At 45.9% G+C, this 27,920-nt stretch overlaps 1 long non-coding RNA gene across 1 annotated transcript; it reads right to left on the bottom strand.

Moving 5' to 3' along the window:
* Positions 1–84: 84 nt before the first annotated feature.
* Positions 85–19,611, bottom strand: LOC119931725. The gene is made up of 2 exons (XR_005452153.1): positions 19,572–19,611; positions 85–595 (listed from the first exon to the last, which is right to left on the bottom strand). It is a non-coding gene; the product is annotated as an uncharacterized LOC119931725 (long non-coding RNA).
* Positions 19,612–27,920: the final 8,309 nt, after the last annotated feature.

The raw sequence follows: 27,920 nt of genomic DNA, 5'->3' as shown, positions 1-27,920 counted from the left end.
TCCTTCGGGGGCAGGGATCTTTTCTACCAACTCTTTTATATTGCACTCTCCCAAATGCCTAGTTCAGTGTCCTACACACAGTGCTCAATAAATATGATTGATTTATTATTATTGTTATTATTTGAGCAACTCTACATCAGTCACAAACTTGCTTTTAGCTTCCTGGATATATCATCCTGCTATCTGTAGTTCTAACAATGGACAATTTCCAGGGGTTGTAACTCTTATTAATATTGCTACTGGCACATTGTGAGGTTCTATAAACTTTATATATGCTGAGCCACCATCGGACTTAATTCATTTCTTATGCCAGGAATTTTCTCAAAGTGACTTGAAACGATTTCTTTTCGGGGCGTATACATTTCAGGCCAAACTCAGTGAAGCTTGGTCTGTAAAATAGCAAGTTTGAATTTTATGAGCAGGATCTCAATTTTTGGTAGGCGGCTTATTCAGGTTCTCTTAGAGGAATCAGATGGATACGAAACTCCGGGAGAAATGTTCCTTTCCTTTCAGATTTTCGGCCGACACGGTCTGCTGGGTCGTGTTTCTTTCCACAAATTGGGCCGATGGTTGAAAATCTTCCTGCTAAAACATTCTTTGGGGGAAACGAAAAAAAAATTAGCTTGGAATGATTTCCTCACCAGGGATTCGATCTCCCGAAACGTCTCGCCTTGTGATTGACAGCTGCACTCCAACCCTAGGGATTATGGGGGATCAGGACAGATCATCTCATTTACTTTCATTAACCCATGAGTTTACTTTTTCCTACTTCTCTTGGCCGCGCTCACTGGAGGCTTCCCAGTCTTTAGTGATCAATGTCGCTACTAAAATCCAAGTGGCATTTTCAAAACCTTCCCCCATGCCCTAATGTGGCTTCGGTAAGCAAGGACCTTTCAATAAAACCCTTCACATTGATAATTCTGCAGAGTCTCCAGCTCCTATTAGAGTTGGCCATTTTGACTTAATTAACTGGATCCAGATTCTGTATTGTAACCGAAAACCTCTCCCCTGTCGCTTCACGTTGGATCGCTGCCTATTTAGTGGTTCAGATACGTCAATATTTCTAATTCCAATTGGAATCATGCTGCATTTGTTTGTTCTCTTTGCCTTTCTTGTTCATGTTTCTGCAGGGACTGAATCCCAGGGAGGGGTGTTGAGGCCCAGAGCTGGTCTCCTCGTAAATCAGATGGATTTCTGTGGGACAAGCACTGGGTGACGCCTCAGAGGCTGCCAAAGGAGACAAGCTGAAGGGGCCTCTTGGAGAAACCAACTAACCTAGGAAGGGTGGGGTTAGCTGCTTAGGCCCAACTTGCATGGGACTGGGTTTCTGTGGTAAAATGGAAGCAACCCAACTGTCATCATGGCTACCCTGCTGCCACTCCCACAGAAATTGTCAGGGTCCCACCTGGAGGAGTTTGGGGAGGAAAGGGAACTCTGTGCCTACCCGTTCCTGTGATTATAGAGCTCATTCAACACGGAAATGTTTCTCAGTCATGCCTCATTTTGTCTTCATTTTCATTTCAGCTCGTCTAGCTTTCTCCTCCCCTGCCCTTCTGAGTCTCTCTCCCTCTGATTTTCTTTCTTCTCTCTCTCCATGTCTGTCTTTCTCTTTTCTCTCTCCCTTTCTCTTTCTTCTCTTTCTCACACTCTTTCTCTTTCCTCTCTTAAACTTCTTTCCACCACTCTTTCATGCTCTCTTGCCCCCTTTTTTTCTCTCTCTCTCTCTCCCTTGCCTTTCCTCCCCTTCCCTCCTTTTTCCTGTCAAATTCAAGCCATTCTTCTTCCTCTGACAGGAAACAGTGCCTTTCCAAAGATTGACTCAGTGAGAGACCATACTCCTCTTTCCTACTGGGTTCTAGGTTTCTCACTCCCAGAAAGCCCCTGGCTTCACAGGTACTATGTTCTCCCTCTGAGCAGTAATGTTTAGAGAAGATTTGCAGAAACAGGTTGGGTTTTAAGCTCTTCAAGTTCTGGAGACTCTTGTTCCCCTCCCCTCACAGGTGTGGGCAACCCACGAAAGCCCCTCAGCTTTCCTTACCTCCAACTTGGGAGTGGAGAGGCCCAGAATGGGCAGGTGACCCATTTCCTGTCCAGGGAGGGGGGATGAGAAATAACTTAGGCTCTGAGTCCTAGATCTTGCTATAACCCCAGAATTACGCATAAACCTTGGCAAATTTAGTCTAAATTCACTAAGATCTAACCTCAATGGGGTGGGATTTAGTCATTCAATCGGGTCACCTGCCCGTTCCTCCCCAAGCATGAAGGCTCTTGGTTCTGGAGAGGTCAGTTTATTGAGTGCTTACTGTGTACAGACCACTGTACTAAGTGCTTGGGAGAGTATGATGCAACAATAAACATATTCCCTGCCCACAAAGAGCTTACAGTCTAGAAGAGGAGACGTACATTAATATGAATAAATAAATTACAACTATGAACATGTGCTGTGGAGCCAGGACAGGGGATGAATAAAGAGAACAAGTCAGGGCAACGCTGAAGGGAGTGGGAGAAGAGGAAAGGAGGGCTTAGTCAGGGAAGACCTTGTGGAGGAGATGGGCCTTCAATAAAGCTTTGAAGGGGAGGAGAGTAATTGTCTGTTAGGTGCGCCCAAATCAAGGCAGCTCTCCCAAGACAATCCTCAGTCACCCTGCAAGCCAACCAGAAATCCTTCCCCGCTGGTCCCACTGGCCCCAAGATTCTTTCTTTTTTTAAGAGTATTTGTTAAGCATTTACTATGTACCAGGCACTGTACTAGACACAGAGGTAGATATAAGTTAATCAGATTGGACACAGTCCATGTCCCACATAGGGCTCACATTCTTAATCCCCATTTTTCAAATGAGGTAACTGAGTCACAGAGAATTTAAGGGACTTTTCCAAGGTAACCCAGCACATAAGTGGTGGAAAAGGGATTAGACCCCAGTCTTTCTGACTCCCAGCCCTGTGTTTTTTCTACTAGGCCATGCTGCTCTAGGTCGTAAGCTTGTTGTGGGCATGGAAAGTGTATATCAGATGCTATACTGTACTTTCCCAAAGAGCATGATGCCCTGCATACAATAAGCATTTAATAAATATGATTGATCCATCAATTGCTCACTTAGAGAATCAGGAGACTTACCAGAGGAGCAGGCCTGGTGAGGCAGTTCCCAGCCCATGCTGTGGGATGGCCCACTATCAAATGGCCACCAGTCCAGATTCCATCTCCCATCCTCTCCTTCCGCCCGTCACCCCCACCTCGCCTTTACTCCTCTCCCCTTTTCCATTCAGTTTCAACGGGCTTGTTTACTTTGGTGTAAACTCCTTTGACTCTGGTTTCAGTCTCCTTCAGCTGGAAGTTCCCGCCGCTTATATCGAGGAATGAAATGGGGACCCCACCCGGCATTTCCTTTGGTTACACAAATAAACTCAGGGAGGTTGGGAGAGTGACTGAGCATTTGCCATCAGAGGAGGAGAGAGGGATGAGACTAAGACCTGAGGATCCTGGTGGTGGTAGGCGAAGTGGGGTGGGGAGGACTCTCAGGGCCTTCCCTGTTTACTCTTTTGCACACGGAGAAAACAAAGAACGATTTCACGTTGGATTAGAGGCCCCTCACACTTATCCCCAAGGACACATGAGGCTGGCGTTCCCCACAGGTTTCCCGGTGACTCCTGCAGGCAGTTGGTTAGGGGCAGGAGACCCTAAGACATCTGGAGCTGATTAGAAAAGCATTAGCTGTTCACTGGGATGTTTTGACTGGACTCTTCAATGGGATTTCTTGTACTTTATAGTTGTTTATTTTCCAATAAGAGTCAGCCCTTAACTCGAGATTGCTGCTTCAGCCTCTTCGGAGCGAAAGGAAACACAGAAAAACAATCTCCCCCACGCCAACCCTTAGGCAAAGGGTCTCCCTGCGATTACACACGAGCTTTTGGGATGTCGAAAGGTGGGTAAAGTCAACAGAGGGCAGTGGCCTGCCTCATGGTGAACAAAGAGGAGGTGTCAAAGGAAAGATGTAGAGCTATGGACCAGGCGTGGGGTGGTTGGCAGGGGAGAGAGAGGTGAACCACAGTCTCATGGCTTTGCTCCTCCACCCTCAATACCTTGGATGTTTCACTGAAAATAAGAACTTGTCAGAGCAGAATAGGAACCGGTCACCCTGCAGATTCAGCCCTTGGGGACCCAACTCAGACCATCACTGTCTGAGTCCCCTGTGATGCCACAGCCCAGGGACTTTGGGAGCTGCATCCATTTCTTGCAATGTCACATGCGGGACTCGTCCCGGATGGTGGGAGAGGTTGGCTGCTCTTTCCAGGTGCCCCCTTCTGCACCCCCACCCCTCCCCATCCCACTGTGCCACTTACTGGAAACCACACGGAGAAGCAGACGTAGACAATCCTTGTGGGCAGGGAATGTGTCTACCCACTCCGGCCTAGTACATAGCACCCGGGCCTGGGTGTCAGGAAGACCTGGGTTCAAGTCCCAGCTGTACCACTTGCCTTCTGGGTGACCTTGGGCAAGTCACATCACTTCTCTGGGCTAAAGTTACCTCATCTGTAAAATGGGGACTAAGACAGTGAGCCCCCATGGGAGACAGGAACTGTGTCCAACCTGATTGCCTTATACCTGCCCCAGAGTTTAATACAGTGCCTGGAACATACTAAGCACTGAACAAATACCACAATTATTATTATTACTCACCCAAGCATTTAGTACGCTGATCTGCACAGGGTGAGTGCTCAATAAATACCATTGATTGAGACGCTGAGATGGTTGCATCTGTTACCTCATCATCATCATCATCAATCGTATTTATTGAGCCCTTACTATGCGCAGAGCACTGTACTAAGCGCTTGGGAAGTACAAATTGGCAACATATAGAGACAGTCCCTACCCAACAGTGGGCTCACAGTCTAAAAGCGGGAGACAGAGAACAAAACCAAACATACTAACAAAATAAAATAAATAGAATAGATATGTACAAGTAAAATAAATAAATAAATAAATAAATAGAGTAATAAATATGTACAAACATATATACATATATACAGGTGCTGTGGGGAAGGGAAGGAGGTAAGATGGGGGGGATGGAGAGGGGGACGAGGGGGAGAGGAAGGAAGGGGCTCAGTTTGGGAAGGCCTCCTGGAGGAGGTGAGCTCTCAGCAGGGCCTTGAAGGGAGGAAGAGAGCTAGCTTGGCGGATGGGCAGAGGGAGGGCATTCCAGGCCCGGGGGATGACGTGGGCCGGGGGTCGATGGCGGGACAGGCGAGAACGAGGTACGGTGAGGAGATTAGCGGCAGAGGAGCAGAGGGTGCGGGCTGGGCTGTAGAAGGAGAGAAGGGAGGTGAGGTAGGAGGGGGCGAGGTGATGGACAGCCTTGAAGCCCTTGGAAGCGGTAGCAACGTGGACATCAAAGTTGCTGGATTATGCCTGCCAACAGGCATGATTAATTATGCTTTGGGTGCCCCTATAAGAAACCCTGGAGGGTGTCCTTAAATTCTGAGCGAAGCAAGAGATGCCCTCTTCCTCCCTCATTCATTCTGCATTGCCTAGTAGGAGCAGCATGAGACTGGCAATTAGAAGACCTGGGCTCTTATCCCGGCTCCACCGCTTGCCCACCGGCAAGTCACTTCATGTCTCTGTGCCTCATTCCTTCATCTTTAAAATGGGGATTAAATACCTATTCTCCCTCCCCCTTAGACTGTGAGCCCTGTGTGATAGTGAGATTGTGCCCGACCTGATTGCACTGTATCTACGTCAGCACTTAGTACAGTGCTTGGCACATAGTAAATGTTCAACAAATATGGTTATTATTATTAATAATAATATTATTTCCACGTGCCTAGCTTTCTTCAGGTTGAAGCCAAAACCGACACAGGAGGAAAAATATGAGAAGCAGTGTGGCTTAGTGAATAGAGTATGGTACTGGGAGTCAGATGGACCTGGGTTATAATCCCGGCTCCGCCACATGTCTGCTGTGTGACCCCGGGCAAGTCACTTCACTTCTCTGGGCCTCAGTTGCTTCATCTGTAAAATGGGGATTAAGAGTATGAGCCCCATGTGGGACAGGGACTGTGTCCAACCTGATTACCTTGTATCTGCCCTAGTGTTTAGAACAGTGCTTAGTAAATGTTTAACAAGTACAATGATAATAATGTGGCTGAACCTAAAAAAAAAAGAAGCAGCTTAGACTGATTTGGTCCTTTCACATAATAGTAGTAATAATAATAATAATGATGGCATTAAGCGCTTACTATGTGCAAAGCACTGTTCTAAGCACTGGGGAGGTTACAAGGTAATCAGGTTGTCCCACGGGGAGCTCACAGTCTTAATCCCCATTTTACAGATGAGGTAACTGAGGCACAGAGAAGTTCAGTGCCTTGCCCAAAGTCATACAGCTGACAATTGGCAGAGCTGGGATTTGAACACATGACCTCTGACTCCAAAGTTAGAATAATAGAACCATTAGCCTAAATATCCCACAATTAGGTAGTAAATCCTAATGGGAAAAGCCTGGGCCTGGGAATCAGAAAACCTGGGTTCCAGTCCCAATTCTGCCAATGATCTATTGTCCTCTCCCGAGAGTTTAGTACAGTGCTCTGCACAGATTAAGCACTCAGTGAATATTATGGGTTGATTGATTAATCACGTGGCCTCTCCGTGCCTCTAGTTTTCTCATCTGGAACAGGAGGTGCTGGGAAGAAAAAATGAAAGGAGTAATGTGACAGTACTTTGGGAAAAGAAAATCAAACATGATTTATAGATTGACGGGATTAGTCATTATCTATCGTTGAGATAAAAACAGGTCTTCCTGTTGCACTTCAAGGTTCTAAGCATCTACTGTTTGGCTTTGAAGTCAGCATAGGGAATATCTGCCAAACCCGGGGCTGCTTTAACCATCCCAGTGACAGAAGCGATTGGCTCGATTTTCCTCGGCTTCACTCTCCACAATTATTTATCTTTCCTAAGAATGTCCTTCTAATATTTCTGCGCAGGAAACAACACCACCAATAGACATCTCTGTCTTCTTAAGTTTGTCCAACAGCAGAATGCCTGATCTGTCAACACAGCTCTGTCCCAAACCACCTTAGAATAGCTGTTTCCCACCGCATGACTTTTGCTGTTGTTAAATTATTGTTATCAGGGAGGCCAGTGACAACAGGAGCCAGGCAGGCTTTTGGATTCAGATCACGGCCTCCCTCCACCTGCCCTTCTGACTTTTCACGGCTTTTCCGAGAACTTTCGGAAGCATCCGCGTCCCCCCAGCTCAGGCGCTGAAGAATGCGTTAGCGCCTGAGTAGTGATTTTCTTTCCATTGGTTCGTTGGTGAGTCATGCACCCAGAGATGCTTTTTCACAATGATCTCAACGGAAGTTGAATTTTGGCAGCTTTGTCCTTTTTAATCTCCCACATCCCAGATTAGAATTCCAGTGTTTCCTTTGGGTTCTTCCCTTAATTCATTCCCACAAGAGAAGCAACATGACTTAATGGGCAGAGCATGGATCTGGGAGTGAGAAAGACTTCCAATAATTTATTAATTCCTATTAAGGTCTTTCTCCCCCTCTAGACGGTAAACTCAACATGGGGCAGGTCTGTGTGTCTATTGTTATATTGTACTCTTCCAAGTGCTTAGTACAGTACTCTGCACCAAGTGCTCAATAAATGCTACTGAATAAATGAATGAAAGACCAGGGTTCTAATTCCGCCTCTGCCGCTTGTCTGCTGTGTGACCTTCGGCAAGCCATTTCACCTCTCTGTGCTTCAGTTATCTCATCTGGAAAATGGGGATGAAGAGTGTGAGTTCCATGTGGGACAGGGACTGTGTCCAACCTACCCCAGTGCTTGGTACAGTGCCCGACACTTAGTAAGCACTTAACAAATACCATAGAAAAATTAATCAAGAAACATTGTTGATAGGCAGTGGGGACACTAATGGGTGGGGGGCGGGGATTAGTTGCTTCTCTTCATTGAAGTGTAACCCAGGAGGGCTGTAAGCTCACAGCATCATTAAACTGCCATTTGGAGGGCTGACATTTTCCTTGGGAGCGGGAAGAAGTTCTGAGGAGGAAGCTTTGATCACCGTAGACGGAATTCATGTGGCGGAACTGAAGCGTAAAACTCTTTGTTGAGATTAGGTCTCCTCCCTTCTATCCTATCTCTCATCATCCTGACTGAAGAAAGTCAAGACAACATGCCTATGGTTCCACCTCTCCCTTTGGGGTGGCCACTTGGTGAGCACCTAATTTAGAGGGGTCTAATAATAATAATGATGATGATTGTGGTATATGTTAAGCGCTTACTATATACCAAGCACTGAACTAAGTGCTGGGGTAGATACAAGATAATCAGGAGGGACACAGTCCCTGTCTCATTTGGGACTCACAGTCTAAGTAGGAGGGAGAAGCAGCACAGTCTAGTGGATAGAGACCGGGCCTGGGAGCCAGAAGGACCTGGGTTCTAATCCTGGCTCCGCCACGTGCCTGCTGGGTGACCTTGGACAAGTCGCTTCGCTTCTCTGGGCCTCAGTTACCTCATCTGTAAAATGAGGATTTCGATTTTGAGCCCAATGTGAGGCATGGAATGTGTCTACCCTGCCGCTTTGTTCAGTGCCTGGTACACAGTAAGTGTTTAACAAATATCAGAAAAAACAAACGAGCAAACAAATAAAATCCCCATTTTACAGGTGAGGAAATGAAGGCACAGAGAAATTAAGTGACCTGCCGAAGGTCACCCAGCAGGCAAGTGGCAGAGCCAAGATTAGGACCCAAGCCCTCTGACTTCCGGGCCCAGGCTCTTTCCATTAGACGACACTCCTCAACTAATCTGGACACCCCACGGCTTGGATATCGTCTGGTTTTCAATCCACGTTTGGATTTGTCAGAGCGAAGAGCAATGGGTAAAACAGGAGGATCATTAACTTCCCTGCCTGAGGTCCTTAAGGCTGAGAACAGCAAATGAAAGTCACCTCATCTGTTGCAAACACGAAACGGTAAATTACAAAAGCCCGTGTCATCACATTTAGCTCAGAGAGTTTCCTGACCCCAATAGAGCCCAGAGCATTGATGCTTTATTCCAGATTGTTCCACACTCTTCCCGCTGTCAAATAATAGCGTCTCTATTCAAGTCTGAGAATCAGAGTCATCCGGGGCGTTGGCTGTACGTCTGGTGTGTTGAAAAGGCTGCAGCGTTGTCTGTCTTTGAGAGATAGGGTGTGTGAGGGTGGGGGCACCTGAACCTGTGTCCTTGGAGTGAACGGTTTAAGGCTTTTTCTTGGCTCCAGTTTTAATTCCAGTGTAACGTGGTTAGTGGACTTTTTCACTAGCTGCCAATAAATAACCCAGGATCCCCGGGGTTTGAAAGTCGGACTGTTCAAAACGTGGCCATTCCCTGAAGTCCTTTCTACAGATGGTCACCTTTCAATCTTCCGTGTTGCCCTGTGTCCCTTCCAGACAGGAGGGTGCTGTTGGAAGGATGTTCCCTAATTCCCCAGCAGCGTTCTAGCCAAAACACGCACTAGAAATATGCTTTATGGGAGAACTGAGAGCACTTAGACTCTACATCCTTCCATTCTTTTGAGCAACTTGGTTGAAGCAGCGTGGCTCAGTGGAAAGAGCACGGGCTTTGGAGTCAAAGGTCATGGGTTCAAATCCTGGCTCTGTCAACTGTCAGCTGTGCGACTTTGAGCAAGTCACTTCACTTCTCCGTGTCTCAGTTCCCTCATCTGTAAAATGGGGATTAAGACTGTGAGCCTCACATGGGCCAGGGCCTGTGTCCAACCTGATTACCTTACCATAATTACTATTACTGTATCTACCTCAGTGCTTAGAACTGTGATTGACACATAGTAAGCATTTAACACATACCATTATTATTATTATTATTATTATTATTATTAGAAGCCCTCCATCTTGAAAAGGAGCTGTATTGTACAGAGTATTTACTAATAGAATATATTAAACTCCAACTGTGGGCAAAGCACTGTGCTAACCACTGGGAAAAATACATGGAGGTGAATTGGGCATGGTCACGATCTAAGAATAAGGGGAGGGAAGAAAGGGAGTTGGCAAAAGATACATAGGTGTGGACAGGAAATCTGTCTACCAACTCTGTTGTACTGTATTCCCTCGAGTGCTTAGAACAGCGCTCTGCACCCAGTGAGCACTCAATAATCAGTGAATCAATGATTGATAAAATGAAACAACAAAAACCCACACAACAAAAGACAGGCTGAATAATCCTAATAGTCACGGCCCTAGCCCCAGTTTGCCTAATAGTCTATAGGTTGAGAGGGCTTTAACTTGTTTCTTTTCCCTTTCTGCTTGTGGCTGGGCAATCTGTCCCCGACCTGGGGCTAGAAACCCGGCTATGGACATATGCTGCAGGGGGAATGAGGGCAAACTTTGTGTGAGTGTGTGTTTGTGCAAATGGATGTGTGTTTACACCACAACAATCCCTAACTGAGGCAGCTATAAAATTAATAATGTGATGTAATAATAATGTAATGTGATGTAATAATTAATAATATGGTTTATCTAAGGGCTTCTTATCTTTTCTTTCATTCAATCGTATTTATTTATTATTTATTTTTAATGGCACTTATTAAGTGCTTACTATGTGCAAAGCACTGTTTCAAGCGCTTGGGAGAGGACAATACAACAATAAACAGACATTCCCTGCCCATAATTCCTTTTTCAGTTCAGTTAATATTTATTGAGCCCCTACCCCTTGGCGAACACAGCCCCCTTCCCACAAGTATTTACAATCCAAACAGTCCACTACACTGTCAGCTCCTTAAGAGCAGGGGTAGGGTTTTCCAAAGTTATCATCTTGTACTCTCCCAAGCACTTAATAGAGTGCTTTGCACACAATAAGCACTCAGTAAATACCATTGATTGATTGCAAAATAATCAGTGCAAAAATAATCCTTTATGGTGGTGGTCCTGATAAGGTTTCACCAGGTGAATGAAGGCAAAAAAAAAGTCAGGATTTGCAGCCAAGATTCAGGGCAAGTCATGTAACTTCTCTGGGCCTCAGTTACCTCATCTGTAAAATTGAGATTAAGACTGTGAGCCCCATGTGGGACAGGGACTGTGTCCAACCGATTTGTTTGTATTCCCCCACAGTGCTCAGTACAGTGCCTGTCATATAGTAAGTACTTAACAAATAATAATAAAAATAATGATGGCATTTGTTAAGCACTTACTATGTGCAGAGCACTGTTCTAAGCGCTGGGGGTGGATACATGGTGATCAAGTTGTCCCACATGGGGCTCACAGTCTTAATCCCCATTTTACAGATGAGGTAACTGAGGTTCAGAGAAGTTAAGTGACTTACCCAAGGTCACACAGCAGACATGCGGCGGAGCCGGGATTCGAACCCATGACCTCCGACTCCAAAGCCCGTGCTCTTCTCCTCTGAGCCACGCTGCTCCTCTAAATACCCTCAAATGCTCCTAAATGCTCCTCAAATACCACTATTATTATTATTATTATTATTATTCAGAGTCTTACATCCTCCTCTTCCCTTCTCACCAGAAGATGCCTTGGTACCGTAACTCCCTTGACATTGGCAGCAGGGATTGCCTATGAAGCTAAAAAAATTCTGGGAAAAACCTCTGTCTCTCCATCTCTGTGTTGAGGGACTAGGAAAGGGCCAGTCTCAGAGCAGGAAAGAAGTTTTCCTCTGCAATAGGAGCCTAATTTTTAGGCAAGATTAAACAATTTCCTTAACTCAGCTGGAAATCCTAGCTTGGTAAATATTTAACTTGCCTACCAGACATCTAGGTAGATCAACCCGAACTCAACGATTTCTTGAAAGAGCTGTCACATAAAGGCGTGATTTAACATCATCATAGATCTACCCAGAACTAGCTAGAGATTCATTCTCTGACTATTTTTTCTGGCCTGGTATCTCTGAATTTTACCCCACCGCTGAGAAATCCGTGTCTAGACAGAGACCTGAAAGTGAGTATTGTGGAGCTAGGTGGAGAAAGGGAGAGAGAAAGAGAGAGAGCTAGAGAGAGAAAACTCTTGAGCTACTGCAAAGCGTAATGGCTAATCTCCCCATCCCATTTCTGTTTGTCGAGTTTTCTACTATACATTTGTATGACAGTGAATTCCATCGTTCAGTGAACTCGTCAGTCAATTGTATTTATTGAGCGCTTATTGTGTGCAGTGCATTGTACACTTGAGAGAGTGCAATATAAAAATATATGGAAGCATACCCTGCCCACGATGAGCTTATAATCTAGGGGGGGAGACAGACATGAATCCCAATGTCCATGAACCACAACGTCCATTAAATCCAATGAACTTCAATGACCATGAACTCCAATATCCTTCAACTCCAACTTCCACGCACCACAATATCTATGAATTGAAATGTCCATCAACTTCAGTGACCATGAAACACAATGTCCATCATCTATGCTATCCATCAACTACAATATTCATGAACTACAATATCCATGAACTTCAATATCTGTGAACGTCAGTGACCGTGAATGTCAATGCCCACCTATTACAGTATCCACCAACTAATGATAATAATAATAATGATGGCATTTGTTAAGCGCTTACTGTGTGGCAAGCACTGTTCTAAGTGCTGGGGTAGATACAAGGTGATCAGGTTGTCCCGCGTGGGGCTCACAGTCTTAATCCCCATTTGACAGATGAGGTAACTGAGGCCCAAAGAAGTTAAGTGACTCGCCCAAAGTCACACAGCTAAGTGGAGGAGTTAGGATTAGAACCCACAACCACTGACTCCCAAGCCCGGGCTCTCTCCACTAAGCCAGAAGGTGGTCTGGGGTAGGGTGCAGGGGTTTCTCTCTCTGCAGCTCGAGTTTCAGCTGCATGTATGTAGTGGGGAGTGGGTGGCGGGGGTGGACGGGAGCGGGAGGAAGGAGTGGGAGCTGGAATTGAAGAGCAGGAAGCTACGACCCGAGGCTCAGATACACGAGCCTCGAGCTCAAGTCAACACTTGAAATTTATTGATGCCTTGCGCAAATATTTATAGGGCTGCTTCCTCCCCAGTGGGCCTGGATCCAGCCATCCCAGAAATGTGGGGGGTTTGCAGTTGCCTCCAGAGGGATGGGATTTTTGAAGGAAGGCCGGGGTCAGTGAGGGGAATGGCTGGCAAACAAACCTGGGGAAAAGCACCTTGGAAGCAAACAGGAGAAGCAGCGTGGCATAGATGAGAGAGCATGGGCTTGGGCGTCAGAAGGACCTGGATCCTAACCCCAGCTCTGCCACTTATCTGCTGTGTGATGTTGGGAGAGTCATTTAACTTCCCTGTGCCTCACCTCCCTCATCTGTAGAATGGGGATAAAGACTGTGAGCCTCAAAACTCCTCACTCTCGGCTTCAAGGGTCTCCATCACCTCGCAGCCCCCTTCTCTCCTTCCCCAGACCAGCCCACACCCTCCGCTCCTCTGCCACAACTAACCTCCTCACTGGGCCTGGTTCTCACCTGTCCCACTGTCAAACCCCGGCCCATGTCCTTCCCTTGCCCTGGAATGCCCTCCCTCTGCACATCCGCCAAGCTAGCTCTCTTCCTCCCTTCAAAGCCCTACTGAGAGCTCACCTCCTCCATGAGGCCTTCCCAGACTGAGTCCCCTTTTTCCTCTCCTCCTCCCCATCCCCCCCCTCTGCCCTACCTCCTTCTCCTCCCCACAGCACTTGTTTATATTTGTACAGATTTATTACTCTATTTTACTTGTACATATTTACTATTCTATTTATTTTGTTAATGATGTGCATATAGCTAGAATTCTATTTATTCTGATGGTATTGACACCTGTCTACTTGTTTTGTTTTGTCATCTGTCTCCCCCTTCTAGACTATGAGCTCGTTGTTGGGTAGGGACCGACTTGTACTTCCTAAGCGCTTAGTACGGTGCTCTGCACACAGTAAGCGCTCAATAAATACGGTTGAATGAATGAATAGGGGACAGGGACTCTGTCCAACCTGATTTGTTTGTATTCACCCCAGGGCTTAGTACAGTGCCTGGCACACAGTCTGCACCTAACAAATACCACAATTATGATTATAATTGTCATTCTTATTATTATTATTAAGGGACCAAGCCAGACCAGGAGAGTACACCCTAGTCTCCTAGATAATAACAATAATGATGGCATTTATTAAGCACTTACTATGTGCAATGCACTGTTCTAAGCGCTGGGGAGGTTACAAGGTGATCAGGTTGTCCCACGGGGGGCTCACAGTCTTAATCCCCATTTTACAGATGAGGTAACTGAGGCACAGAGAAGTGAAGTGACTTGCCCAGGGTCACATAACTGACAACTGGTGGAGCCAGGATTAGAACCCATGACCTCTGACTCCAAAGCCCGTGCTCTTTCCACTGATGTAAATACCTATAACTTATTTATCGATATTAATGTCTGCTTCCCCAAGCTCTAGACTGTAAGCTCATTGTGGACAGGGAAAGTGCCTGTTTACTGTGGTATTGTACTCACCCAAGTGCTAAGGCACAGTGCTCTGCACACAATAGGCACTCAATAATTACAATTGGATGGATGAATGAATGAATGAGGAAAGGGGCAAGGTCCATCTCTCCCTTTAGACTGTAAGCTCATTGTGGGAACGTGTCCACTCATTCTGATGGATGGTCCTCTCCCAAGCACTTAGTAGAGTGCTCTGCACACTGTAAACACTCAATAAATGCCACTGAATGAATGTGCTCTGCACAACGATCTCCAGGTTCTCAAAGAGAGGGAAGGAGTAGACTTCATCCTGCTAAACTTATCCTTTAAAATAAGACTTCCCCCCGCCTTCTTCGATTTCCCCCACCTTTATAATAATGTCTGTCTCCCCCGACCCTACGCTCTACACTGGAAGCTCATCGTGGGCAGGGAATGTGTCTGTTTATTGTTGTATTGTCCTTTCCCAAGCTGTTAATACAGTGCTCTGCACACAGTAAGCGCTCAGTAGATACGATTGAATGAATGGATGAATGAATTGCCAAAGCAGCCACCGCTGCCCTGCTCCTCTGATGTTTCTCAATTCTACAACTCCCCTGTTTCCTTCTTCTCCAGCTCATTGCCTCACTGGGCCTCGTTTTTGTCTCTCTCACCTTGTTTTTTGTTTTTTTTAATGGCATTTGTTAAGCGCTTACTATGTGCCAAGTACTGTTCTAAGCACTGGGGTAGATACAAGGTAATCGAGTTGTCCCACGTGGGGCTCACAGTCTTCATCCCTATTTTCCAGATGAGGGAACTGAGGCACAGAGAAGTGAAGTGCCTTGCCCAGGGTCACACAGCAGACAAGTGGTGGAGCCGGGATTAGAACCCATGTCCTCTGACTCCCAAGCCTGCCTTCTTTCCACCAAACCACGCTGCTTCTACCTAGTTCACACCCTTCCTCCGGCCCAGAGCTCCCACCCCTTTCATATCCGGCAGACGGCCGCTGTCCCCACCTTCAGTGTCCTTTCGGAAGTCACAACTCCTCCAGGAAGCCTTCCCTGATTCATCTCTCATCACCCCATCCTCTGTCCTCCCCTCTGCCACTTCAGCACGTTCGTACCATCACCTAAGCACTTCAATATTCAATGCCCCTCTTCCCAACCCCCTACAGTACTTCTGTACCTATCTTTAAACTCTATTTCTTCCCCTACCTGTAATGCATGTTATAATAATAATAAAAATAACACTTATTAAGCATTTACTATGTGTCAAGCGTTTTGGCAGATAAAAGTTAATCAGGTCAGACACGTGTCTGCCTCACACAGAGCTCACAGTCAAAAAGGGAGGGAGAACCGGTATTTTATCCCCATTTTACGGCTGGGGAAACTGAGACACAGTTAAGTGGCTTTCCTGAAGTCCCCCAGCAGGCAAGTGGAGAAGCTTGGATTAGAACTCGTATCTCCTGACTTCCAATACCATGCTCTTTCTGCTAGGCTACCCTGCCTCCTCACTGCTAGTTGTAAGGTCCTTGAGGGAAGGGATTTTTTTCTACTCTCTGCAACTTTCAAAAATAGATTTTGTGTAGTTTCTGCCCTCAGGAACCAAGAAGAATTTTGTTTTCTGGTTGTTGTTTTTTTTTAATGGTATTTGTTAAATGCTTATTCTGTGCCAGGTATTGTACTAAGCACTGGGGTAGATACAAGATAGCCAGGTTGGACACAGTCCATGGCCCACATGGGACTCACAGTCTTAATCCCCAGCTGATGTGCTGAAGGCCTTTTCAGACCTTCTACCCAGTAACTCCATAAAAAAAAACAAAATAAGAACACCTCTCCTCCCCACCAGGTGAGATTGTACCCGCTAATTTAATTGGATTTGTTTTTCTTCTCAGTTATCATTGGTATTTTAAAATTCAAGTGTTAATTTAAAAAAAAGAAACTGCATTACAATCACTGTGCAGAGTGAGAGTTTCAATTTTAATTTTGGTTCATTATCTTTTTCCCTTATTAAGAAAGGTAAATCTGTTTTGTGTTTTCATTATTCCATTAGCTCAAGGAAGCTCATCAGTAACTCGCCAACCTGCCAACATAAATAGTACAATTTTCATATGTGTGATGGAATAATTTACTTACGTGCATATTCAGGAGGGGCCGCGGCTAACAATTAGAGAAAGTGCATGATTTGAAAATGAGTTAAAATTGATTGTGTTTCAGCGGAAACGAAGTTTGGAATGTGTTAATTGCATTTCACCTAAACATCTGAGCCAAGATGAGGCAGTTGGTCGAATAACTGGATCTTCTCTGGAAATGGACAAAAAATTGCTTAACGTAATATGGGAAATCCAATTAAAGCAGAGTGCTAATGACCTCGTTACATTTCAGGGGTGACAGACTGAGGGGTCTGACTGCTTCTCCTTTGGACTCCCAGACTAAATTGGCTGTCAATTTAATGGCTTCCTTGAAAACCCACAATGAAGACTGGGGGCTTGAGATTTTCTGTCCAAGAACTAGGGCCAGTGAGGCGTTTGATCCCCTAAAGATGGGCGGGTTGAATTTCCCATCAGGACACCAACAGAACAAAGTCTTACCTATCCTCGCTCCTCTCCCACTACACCCCAGCTCGCTCTCTTTGTTCCTCTGAAGGCAACCCAACCCTCTGTTCTTCATTCTCATCTCTCTTGCCGCCGGCCTATTGCCCACGCCCCCGTGGCTCAGTGAAACGAGCACGGTCTTTGGAGTCATCATTATCATCATCAATCGTATTTATTGAGCGCTTACTATGTGCAGAGCACTGTACTAAGCGCTTGGGAAGTACAAATTGGCAACATATAGAGACAGTCCCTACCTAACAGTGGGCTCACAGTCTAAAAGGGGGAGACAGAGAACAAAACCAAACATACTAACAAAATAAAATAAATAGCCAAATGGAGTCAGGGGTCAGGGGTTCGAATCCCGACTTTGCCAGTTGTCAGCTGTGTGACTTTGGGCAAGTCACTTAACTTCTCTGTGCCTCAGTTGGCTCATCTGTAAAATGGGGATTAAGACTGTGAGCCCCCCGTGGGACAACCTAATCTCCTTGTAACCTCCCCAGCGCTTAGAACAGTGCTTTGCACATAGTAAGCGCTTAATAAATGCCATCATTATTATTATTATTATCTGAAGCTTCCTGATTTTTCTCCCATCTGGTCTGGGGCCTGCGAGTCAGAGGACCTGGGAGCCAATCCCAGCTCGCTCCTCCACGAGGCCTTCCCTGATTTTTCTCCCATCTGGGCCAGGTCCTGCGAGTCAGAGGGCCTGGGAGCTAATCTCAGCTCTGCCACCTGTCTGCTGTGTGACTCTTGGACAAGTCACTTAATTTCTCTGGGCCTCAGTTCCCCCATCTGCAAAATGGGGCTTCAAAACTTATTCTTCCCCCTACTTAGACTGCAAGGCCCTGTGGGAATCTACTCCAGTGCGTAGTACTATGCTTGGCACAAAGTAAGAGCTTAACAAATACTCCAATAGTTAAGTAGGAGGGAGATCAGGTATTGACTCCCTACTTTACAGATGAGGAAACTGAGGCACACAGAAGTGAAGTGACTTGCCCAAAGCCATACAGCAGACTAGTGGTGGAGGCAGGATTAGAACACAGGTCCTTCTGACTCCAAGGCCCAGGCTTTATCCACTAGGCCATGCTACTTCCCTCTTCAAAACCCTCCCCAAAACTCATCCCCTCCAGGACGTCTTGAACAGATCTGGGAGATTCTGACCAGAGAAATGCAGATTTTTTTTCTTTCTTCCGCTGAAAGGAGAGCAGCGTGGCTTAGTGGCAAGAGCACGGGCCTGGGAATCCAAAGACGTGAGTTCTAATCCTGGCTCCACCACTTGTCTGCTGTGTGACCTTGGGCAAGCCACTTCACTCCTTTGTGCCTCAGTTACCTCATCTGTGAAAGGAGAACTAAGGCTATGAATCCTATGTGGGACAGGGACTGTGTCCAACCCGATTCTCTCCTATCTACCCCAGCGTTTAGTACAGTGCCTGACATAGATTAAGAGCTTAACAAATACCATAAAAAAAAAGAGAGGAATGAGGGAAAATTCTCCTTCTGGCTTCCATTTTCTTGCTTCTGAAAAACAGACGAGGTTGAGTCATATGTTTCAAAGTTTTTCTTTCAGCTAAGAAGCCGAGTGGCAAATTTTGAAACCAGGATAGATCCTTCTTTCGGTCCCAGCCGCACCAAGTTATGATGAAAACCCCCCTGAACCAGAGAGGCTTCCAGGGAGAGTGTTGACAGGCTCTTGTGGATAGGGTTACAAATGCAGCGTTATGGGCTCAGAAATGATCTGTAATTTGCTACTAAGAAGCAGTGTAGGTGGCATAGTCTATCTTGGGATCCTCTTCTCTGTCTTCACAAGACTTATATGCCGAGGTCACTGAGGATAAACGGGAGGAGGAGGAGGAGGTTCAATCCTATTTATTAAGGGCTGACCGTGTGCAGAGCACTCTACTAAACAGTGACGATCCCTGCTCACGTGGAGCTCTCGGTCTAGGAGTTAGGGAAGCCAGAAGCCAGTTATTTGCTGCAGTAAAAAATAATAATAAAAATAATAATAATAATAATGGTATTTGTTAATGTCACAAGCCCCCCAGTTTGTACCAACCAAGGCCTTCCTGGACTGGGGGAGCCTCGGTGGTACGTAATAGTGTCAAACCACAGAGTGGCTCAGTGGAAAGAGCACGGGCTTGGGAGTCAGAGGATGTGGGTTCTAATCCCGGCTCTGCCACCTGTCTGCTGTGTGACCTTGGGCAAGTCACTTCACTTCTCTGTGCCTCAGTTACCTCATCTGTAAAATTGGGATTAAGACTGTGAGCCCCCCGTGGGACAACCTCATCACCTTGTAACCTCTCCAGTGCTTAGAACAGTGCTTTGCACATAGTAAGCACTCAATAAATGCCATTATTATTATTATTCTCTGTGCCTCAGTCACTTCATCTACAAAATGGGGATTAAGACTGTGAGCCCCACGTGAGACAACCTGATTGCCTTGTATCTACCCCAGAGCTTAGAACAGTGCTCGGCACATAGTAAACACTTAACAAATACCATCATCACCAGCATCACCTCTGATCACTGAGGTTACTGTGAGATGTTTTTTACTTAGTTTCAGCAACATGCAAGGGAGTGACCGATACATACACTCACTCACTCCACCACCCAAGGGTCCAATACCAGTCTGTGATCAAAGGAGCCCATTCTGCCGATGCTTCTTCTTTCTGCTTCCAAGTGCTGTTGCCGCCTGCTGTTTCCCAGTGCTTCTCTGAGTGCTGCTCTCCAGCTGCTTCCTTGCTCCAGGGCTGACTCTTCTCTACACGTGCCTCTGTGCGATTCAGAACGAGTACCTTTTATGCAGCTGTGCCTCTATGTGGCAGTCACTGATTGGTCCAGGCCTGTTACTGGGTAGAACAGAGAGAGAAATAATAATAATGATGGCATTTGTTAAGCGCTTACTATGTGCAAAGCACTGTTCTAAGCACTGGGGGGGTGGATCCAAGGTGATCAGGTTGTCCCATGTGAGGCTCACAGTCTTAATCTCCATTTTACAGATGAGGTAACTGAGGCACAGAGAAGTTAAGTGATTTGCCCAAAGTCACACAGCTGACAAGTGGTGGAGCCAGGATTAGAACCCATGACCTCTGACTCCCAAGCCCGGGCTCTTTCCACTGAGCCACGCGGCTTCTCTACCTCCCTCCATACTCTACCCTGATAGGCCAGCAATCACCTGCCCTCAAGTAGAGCAGATCAGTGCCTTGGCCATTCTCCTCCTTGTTGTTGTTAGTGGGATCACAAAGTGACTAATAATAATAATAATTATGGCATTTGTTAAGCCCTTACTATGTTCCAAGCACTGTTATAGATATAAGGTAATCAGGTTGTCCCACATGGGGTTCACAGTCTTAATCCCCTTTTTCCAGATGAGGTAACTGAGGCCCAGAGAAGTTAAGTGGCTTGCCCAAGGTCACACAGCAGACAAGAGGTGGAGCCGGGATTAGAACCCCGTCCTCTGACTCCCAAGCCGTGTTCTTTCCACTGAGCCAAGCTGCTTCTCTAATAAGGCAGCTTGCTGTGGGCTCACTACAGTTAAGCACTTACTATATGCCAAGCACTGTTCTAAGTGCTGGGGTAGATACAAGGTAATCAGGTTGTCCCTCATGGGACACAAGGGGCTCACGCTTTTAATCCCATTTTCCAGATGAGCTAACCAAGGCACAGAGAAGTGAAGTGACTTGCCCAAGGTCACACAGCAGACATGTGGAAGAGGACTAGACCCATATACTTTGACTCTCAAGGTCACTTTGGGGGTCCAATCAATCAATGGTATTTATTAAGCATTTAATAATAGTACTTATTAATAATGGTACTTGCTAAGCACTTCCTATGTGCCAAGAAGTGTTCTAAGCACTGGGGTAGATACAAGGTATTCAGGACACAGTCCCTGCCCATGTGGGGCTCACAGTCTTAATATCCATTTTACATGAAGAGGTCACTGAGGCTCAGAGAAGTTAAGTGACTTACCCAAGGTCACACAGCAGACAAGTGGCTGAGCTGGGATGAGAATCCAGGTCCTTCTGATTGTCAGGCCTATGCTCTATCCACTAAGCCATGCATATACTGTGCACAGAGCACTGTACTCGGAGCATGGGAGTTGTTAGACATGTACCCTAACCACAACGAGCTTACAGTCCAGAGGGAGCAGTGTGGCCTAGTGGAAAGAGCACAGGTCTGGAAGTTCTAATTCAGGCTCTGCTATAAACCTCCTGTGTGACCTTGGGCAAGTCACCTCACGTCTCTGGGCCTCAGTTTCCTCATCTGTAAAATGGGGATTTGATGTCTGTTCTTCCTCCTATTTAGGCTAGGAGCCCCATGTGGGACAGGGACTGTGCCCAGCCTGATTTACCTGTATCCACCCAGCGCTTAGAACAGTGCTTGACATGTAATAAGTGCTTAACAGATGCAATAATAACGACTGGGATTTGACTTTGTGGCCATCCTGGAGCATCGACTTGAGGTTGCTGTTCCTCACCTGGACCCCTGCAGGCCAAGGTACCCATGTCGTGGGGGAATTTAAGTCAGTCAAGCATATTTATTGAGCGTTTACTGTGTGCAGAGCACTGTACTAAGGGTTTGGAATGTGCAGGAGGAATATATAAGTACTAGGATTCTCCAGCCCCCAGCCAAAAAGCTTTATAAATGGGTATGCCTAACTGTTAGTGGGGCACTGTGGCCTAATGGAAAGAGCATGGGAATAATCCCACCTCTGCCACTGGCCTACGATAAGACCTGCTGACTCAATCAATCAATCAATCAATCAATCAATCAATCATATTTATTGAGCGTTTACTGTGTGTAGAGCATTATATTTAGAATTTGGGAGCGAACAATACAACAATTTAACAGACATATTCCCCACCCATAGCGAGTTTTCAGACAAGAAAGGGAGACAGAATATGCATGAATAAATTACAGAGACAGAATTAATAATAATTGTCATCATAATAATAATTGTGGTATGCATAAGCTCTGACTATGTGCCAAACACTTTTCTAAGCCCCGGGGGTCCAAGTGAATCAGGTTGGACACAGTCCCTGTCCCAAATAGGGCTCACCGTCTTAATCCCCATTTTACAGAGGAGGAAACTGAGGCCCAGAGAAATGAAGTGACTTCCCAGAGCAGACAAGTGGCGGAGCCGGGATTAGAACGCAGGTCCTTCCGACTCCCAGGCCCGGGGTCATCATCATCATCATCAATCGCATTTATTGAGCGCTTACTGTGCGCTTGGGAAGTACAAGTTGGCAACATATAGAGACAGTCCCTACCCAACAGTGGGCTCACAGTCTAAAAGGGGGAGACGGAGAACAAAACCAAACATATTAACAAAATAAAATAAATAGAATAGATATGTACAAGTAAAATAAATAAATAGAGTAATAAATATGTTCAAACATATATACATATATACAGGTATATATACAGGTATATACGGGGTCTATTTACTAGGTCACGCTACTTCAATTAATATGAATAAATAAATTACGAAGAGTTCCATAAGTGTCATGGGGCTGAGGAGACTCCTAGTTTCAGGCTCTTTCCATGAGGTCACACTGCCTCTTGCCTCAAGGGTTATCTCACTGTTTCCCTCCCTCTGGCTCTTACTGTCTTTCCCAGAGGCCTGTCAGGAAGGAAGAGGAGATGGGTCCTCATCAATCAGAGACGGATGTTTGTTGGGCTTTGTGGGGACATAATATGATGGAGAGAAGGCCCCAAACGGACACTCGCATTCCCTTTCAGCTCTCCCCCAACCCCCTGCTAAATTAGCCGGACTGCTATTCCCAAATCGAACTAACAAGGCAAACGATCAAACCACAGTCTCTCCAACACAGTCAAATCTATCTCGTGGTGGGGTTTCCGTGTTGTCGTTGCCTTTCCGATTAGCCAACTATTTAATACGTTGCAATGTCGATGGGGATTTGGGGAAGGGGCGGTGCAGAGACCAGGAGCTTGGGTTTCCCTGACTCGCAGTGGCCTGGCTCCGTCGAGAGGAATCCAAAATGGGAAGCACTTGGGTGGTCCTGGGAGGCAGGGAGCGGGAGATGGGAATTTGAAGTTTCTTCAGCATCTCGTTGAGGGGTGCCTGCTTCCTTGGGTGTTGGGGTCTGGGAAGCCCTCAAATGACATAATGAGTGTGGTCTTTGTTAAGCACTCACTGTGTGAGAAGCAGCGAGAGTGGCCTAGAGCATGGGCCTGAGAGTCAGAAAGACATGGGTTCGAATTCCAGCTCCACTGCTGGGTGACCTTGGGAAAGTCACTTCACTTCTCTGGGCTTCAGTTACCTCACTGTAAAATGGGGAATGTGTGAGTCCCATGTGGGACAGAGACTGTGTCCAACCCGATTTGCCAGTATCCACCCCAGCACTTAGTACAGTGCCTGGCACACAGTAAGCACTTAACAAATACCCCAGTTTTATTATTATTATTACTTCACTTTTCTGGGCCTCAGTGACTTCAACTGTAAAATGGAGATTGAGACTGGAACTGCACCCACCAGATTACCTTGTAGTCATTCATTCAGTAGTATTTATTGAGCACTTACGGTATGCAGAGCACTGTACTAAACACTTGGTAACTAGCCCAGTGCTTAGGATAGAGCTTGGCACATAGTAAGCACTTAATAAATACCCCCCACCCCCGGCCAAAAAATAAGTGCTATGCTAGGCACTAGGGTTGATGTAATATTAGCAGATTAGACACAGTCCCTGTCCCAAATGTCCCACAAGGAGCTCGCAGTCTCAATGGGTGGGGAAGCAGGTTTTTAATCCCCATTTTATAGATCAAGGAACTGAGGACCAGAGAAGTGAAGTGACTTGCCCAAGATCACCCAGCAGGCAATGGGCAGAACCGGGATCAGAACCTACTTCCTCTGATTCCCAGCCCCATGTTCTTTCCACTAAATCACACAGCTTTTCTGCATGAGGAATGAGAGGTGAGGGGGAAAGCTTTCTGGTGCCCATATTTTAATTCTCCCCTTCTCCTACTTAAATGGGAACGATGAGCCCCTGGAAGATTTATTTATATTAATATCTGTCTCCCCGTCTCTAGACTGTAAGCTCATTGTGGGCAAGGAATGAATCTGTTTATTATTATATTGTAGTCTCCCAAGTGCTTAGTACAGTGCTCTGCACATGGTAAGCGCTCAATAAATACAATTAACTAACTGACTGACTGACTGACAGTGCTTTCCCCTTTTGCCAGTGGGACAAGATGAAACAGGCTGCTATTGCAGCAGGAGGGATTTAGGTTGGATCAACTGATTTTGCCAAGTCCTTCCCAGCTCTATCATGCCAATAAGGAAGAACATTCTGGACATGAAGAAGGTTCCATATTGAACAGGTTTCCAGAGAATGTTCATGTCTTCTTCCTTTGAAATCCCCTGTAAGCTCCTTGAGGGCAAGGATTGTGTTCACTTGCTCTGAGGTACTCTCCTGAAGGCTTAGAACAATGCTCTGCACAGAAAGTGTACTCCATAAATATCACTGATTGATTATCGATCCATGAGAATAAACTGACAACGAGCCATCTGCAGGGGTTTAGGTCGGTTTTACAAGTAGCCTCTAGCCAATTTGCTTGGGATTATAATTATTATCATTATTATTACGATACTTTTTAAGTGCTTACTATATGCCTAGCACTGTTCTGAGCTTTGGGGTAGATACAAGCTAATCAGGTCGTACACAGTCCCTGTCCCACGTGGGGCTATAGGTCTAAGAGGTATGGAAAACAGGTATTGAATCCCATTTTACAGATGAGAGAACTGAGGCCCCAGAGAAGTGAAGCATCTTGCCTAAGGTCACACAGCAGACAAGCGGCAGAGCTGGGATTAGAACCCATGTCCTGTGACCCCATGCCCAGGTTCTATCCACAAGACCACATTACTTCTCATGGGATATAATTTATTGCAGGTCCGTAGAAAGAAAAGCGATCTCACTGATTTTTTTCCTTAATTTTCCTGTTCCTGTTCCTGTTTACCAGTGGTAGGCTGGTAAAGTGGACTTGTGGTCTGGTAAATTGTTTGTTCTTTACTTTCCAGCCTGGTTCAAACTCTTACCTCGCCAAGACATAGGAAGAGGAAGTAAGCGATTCTTAACCTGATTTCAGTTCAAGGGTCTTAGGTTCTCCAATTCCCTTTCTTCTCCCCCTTTCTTCTCCCTTTCTCTCCCACACATTTAGAACAGTACTTTGTATACAGTAGAGGCTCAGTAAGTACTAGTGATTGATATTTTTCAAATATTTAAGTGCTTACTAGGTGTCAGGTACTGTACTAAATGTTGTGGTGGATACAAGCTAATTCAATTGGACACAGTCCATGTCCCACATAGGGCTCACTCTTTTAATGCCCATTTTAAAGATGAGGGAACTGAGGCCCAGAGAAGTGAAGTTGTCCAAAGCCAAAGCCTACTATAAGAAGGCGTCAATACGAAACTTCATCGCCCTATGGAAAAATATTCAATTATGGGTAACGCGAAACAAACTAGTAGGAAAGAGAAAATGACAATCATTTTAAGGTACCCTTCCAGCCCACCCAGGACATTAACCAAGCAGGGAAATTTTTTACTCGGCTGCTTTCCCCGGTGTCCTTAACAGCATCAAATAAAAAGATTTTAGATAAGATTTCATTGGTGAATCAATTGGAAAACCACACAGTGCCTTAGCGAACATTCAGCCCTCCATCTAATGGAAATTTTTTAGGAGAATGTCAATGCTAAGTTGGTTCCTAGAGTGGAAAGCACATACAAACTATCCAATTACCACTGGAAATCTCTTGCTCTTTGGAAGATAAGGTTAACCCGGTGCCTGCTGGAATTGGGTGGAAAATCCAAGTCATTTCAGCCTCTGACCCTCTACCCTTTTGGAGTTTTGTTTTGGCTTTTTTATGGGCAAGACAAGAAAAGATTTGTTAAGTGATTTTTATGTCCCAGGCACTGTACTAAGCACCCAGATAGATACAAATTAATCAGTTTGGAAACAGACCATGTCCCACATGAGGCTCACAGTCTTAATCCCCATTTTACAGAGGGGGGAACTGAGGCCCAGAGCAGTTAAGTGACTTTTTGATTATCATGGTATTTGTAAAACGCTTACTATGTGCCAGGCACCGAACTAAGCTCTGGGATAGATACCAGCTAATCAGGTTGGACATAGCCCATGTCCCACGTGGGGCTCACAGTCTTAATCCCCACCAAAGAGGTGAGGTAACTGAGGCACAGAGAAGTGAAGCGACTTCCCCGGGGTCACACAGCAGATACGTAGTGGAGCCGAGATTAGAATTCAGGCCCTTCTGACTCCCGTGCTCTGACTTCTGATAGGCCCGTGCTCTATCCACTAAGCCATGCTGCTTCTCCAACATTCATTCATTCAGTTGTATTTATTGAGCACTTACTGTGCGCAGAGCACTGTACTAAGAGCTTGATCATCATCAATGGTATTTATTGTGAGCTTACTGTGTGCAGAACCTTATACTAAGCACTTGGGAGAGTACAATCATCATCAACGGTATTTACTGAGAGCTCACTATGTGAAGAGGACTGTACTCTGTACCACAATACAACCCTTTCCCCAAAAACAAGTCAACAGCTTAGCAAGAATATAAGCTCGTCCTCTAGACTGTAGGTTTGTAGCGGACAGGGAATGTGTCTGTTTATTGTTCGTTGTACTCTCCCATGCGCTTAGTACAGTGCTCTGCACACAGTAAGCGCTCAATAAGAAATACCATCCAAAAAAATCACTCTATAATAATAATAATGATGGCATTTGTTAAGTGCTTTCTATGTGCCAAGCACTGTTCTAAGCACTGGAGGGGAATACAAGGTAATCAGGTTGTCCCACATGGGACTCAGTCTTCATCCCCATTTTGCAGATGAGGTAACTGAGGCACGGAGATGTGAAGTGGCTTGCCCAAAGTCACATAGCTGACAAGTGGAGAAGGCAGGATTAGAACCCATGACGTCTGATTCCCAAGCCGATGCTCTTTCCACTGAGCAGCGCTGCTTCTCAATCTTTTAGACTGTGAGCCCACTGTTGGGTAGGGACTGTCTCTATGTGTTGCCAATTTGTACTTCCCAAGCGCTTAGTACAGTGCTCTGCACATAGTAAGCGCTCAATAAATACGATTGATTGATTGATTGATTGATTGATTGATTGATTGATCTATCCCACAAGGGAGTGAAATCTTGTGGAAGGAGTTGGAACTTGCGTGGAATAATCACTCTCAGGACTCCATCGCTTGTAAGCAGCGTGCCCAAGGGGCCGGAGAGGGAAACAAGCACAGCGTGTTCGGGGATTATGACAGGCTACCCACGGCCATGGTCATCACGTGGCAAAGCTGAAGTGAGAACCAGGCCAGAATTCTTTTGCGCCCGCTTCACTTTCTTCCCCGCGGTTTCTTGGTTCCTTGTTGCGAACAAAGGCAAGAGGAATATGGACCCGGGGAATCTCTCGATCTCTGCTGATTTTTGTTTGCACTCAGGCTGCGGACATTTGAGACATGTGGGAATGTCAGAAATGCGTTGTGGAAGCCAAACTTTCACACTTAGCCTCCCACTGTTCTTTCGACTCGTGTTGGCAGAGGAGACCCGGATTCTGCCCCCGGGGTCCTGCTCAGTAGAGAGGGGTAGAACCGATAACCTCACTCTTGATGGGCGACGGAAAGGACTTTCTCTGGAATCCTCTGGTCCTCAGGAGGCTTTGCTTTTAGATTTTTCTGCGGCTCGAGGCCTGTCGTCGGACTGGTGCTTTTTCAGATCTGGCAACCGTTCATTCCATCGTATTTATTGAATGCTTACTGTGTGCAGAGCACTATACTAAACTCTTGGGAGAGGACAACCTGATTACCTTGTATCTAACCCAGAACTTAGAACAGTGCTTGGCACGTAGTAAGCGCTTAACAAATACTAACTTTCTCTGGAATCCTCTGGTCCTCCGGAGGCTTTGCTT

The sequence above is a fragment of the Tachyglossus aculeatus genome, chromosome 8, assembly GCF_015852505.1.
Source record: "Tachyglossus aculeatus isolate mTacAcu1 chromosome 8, mTacAcu1.pri, whole genome shotgun sequence".
Classification (NCBI taxonomy): Eukaryota; Metazoa; Chordata; class Mammalia; order Monotremata; family Tachyglossidae; genus Tachyglossus; species Tachyglossus aculeatus.
This window is presented reverse-complemented; position numbering and strand designations above follow the sequence as displayed.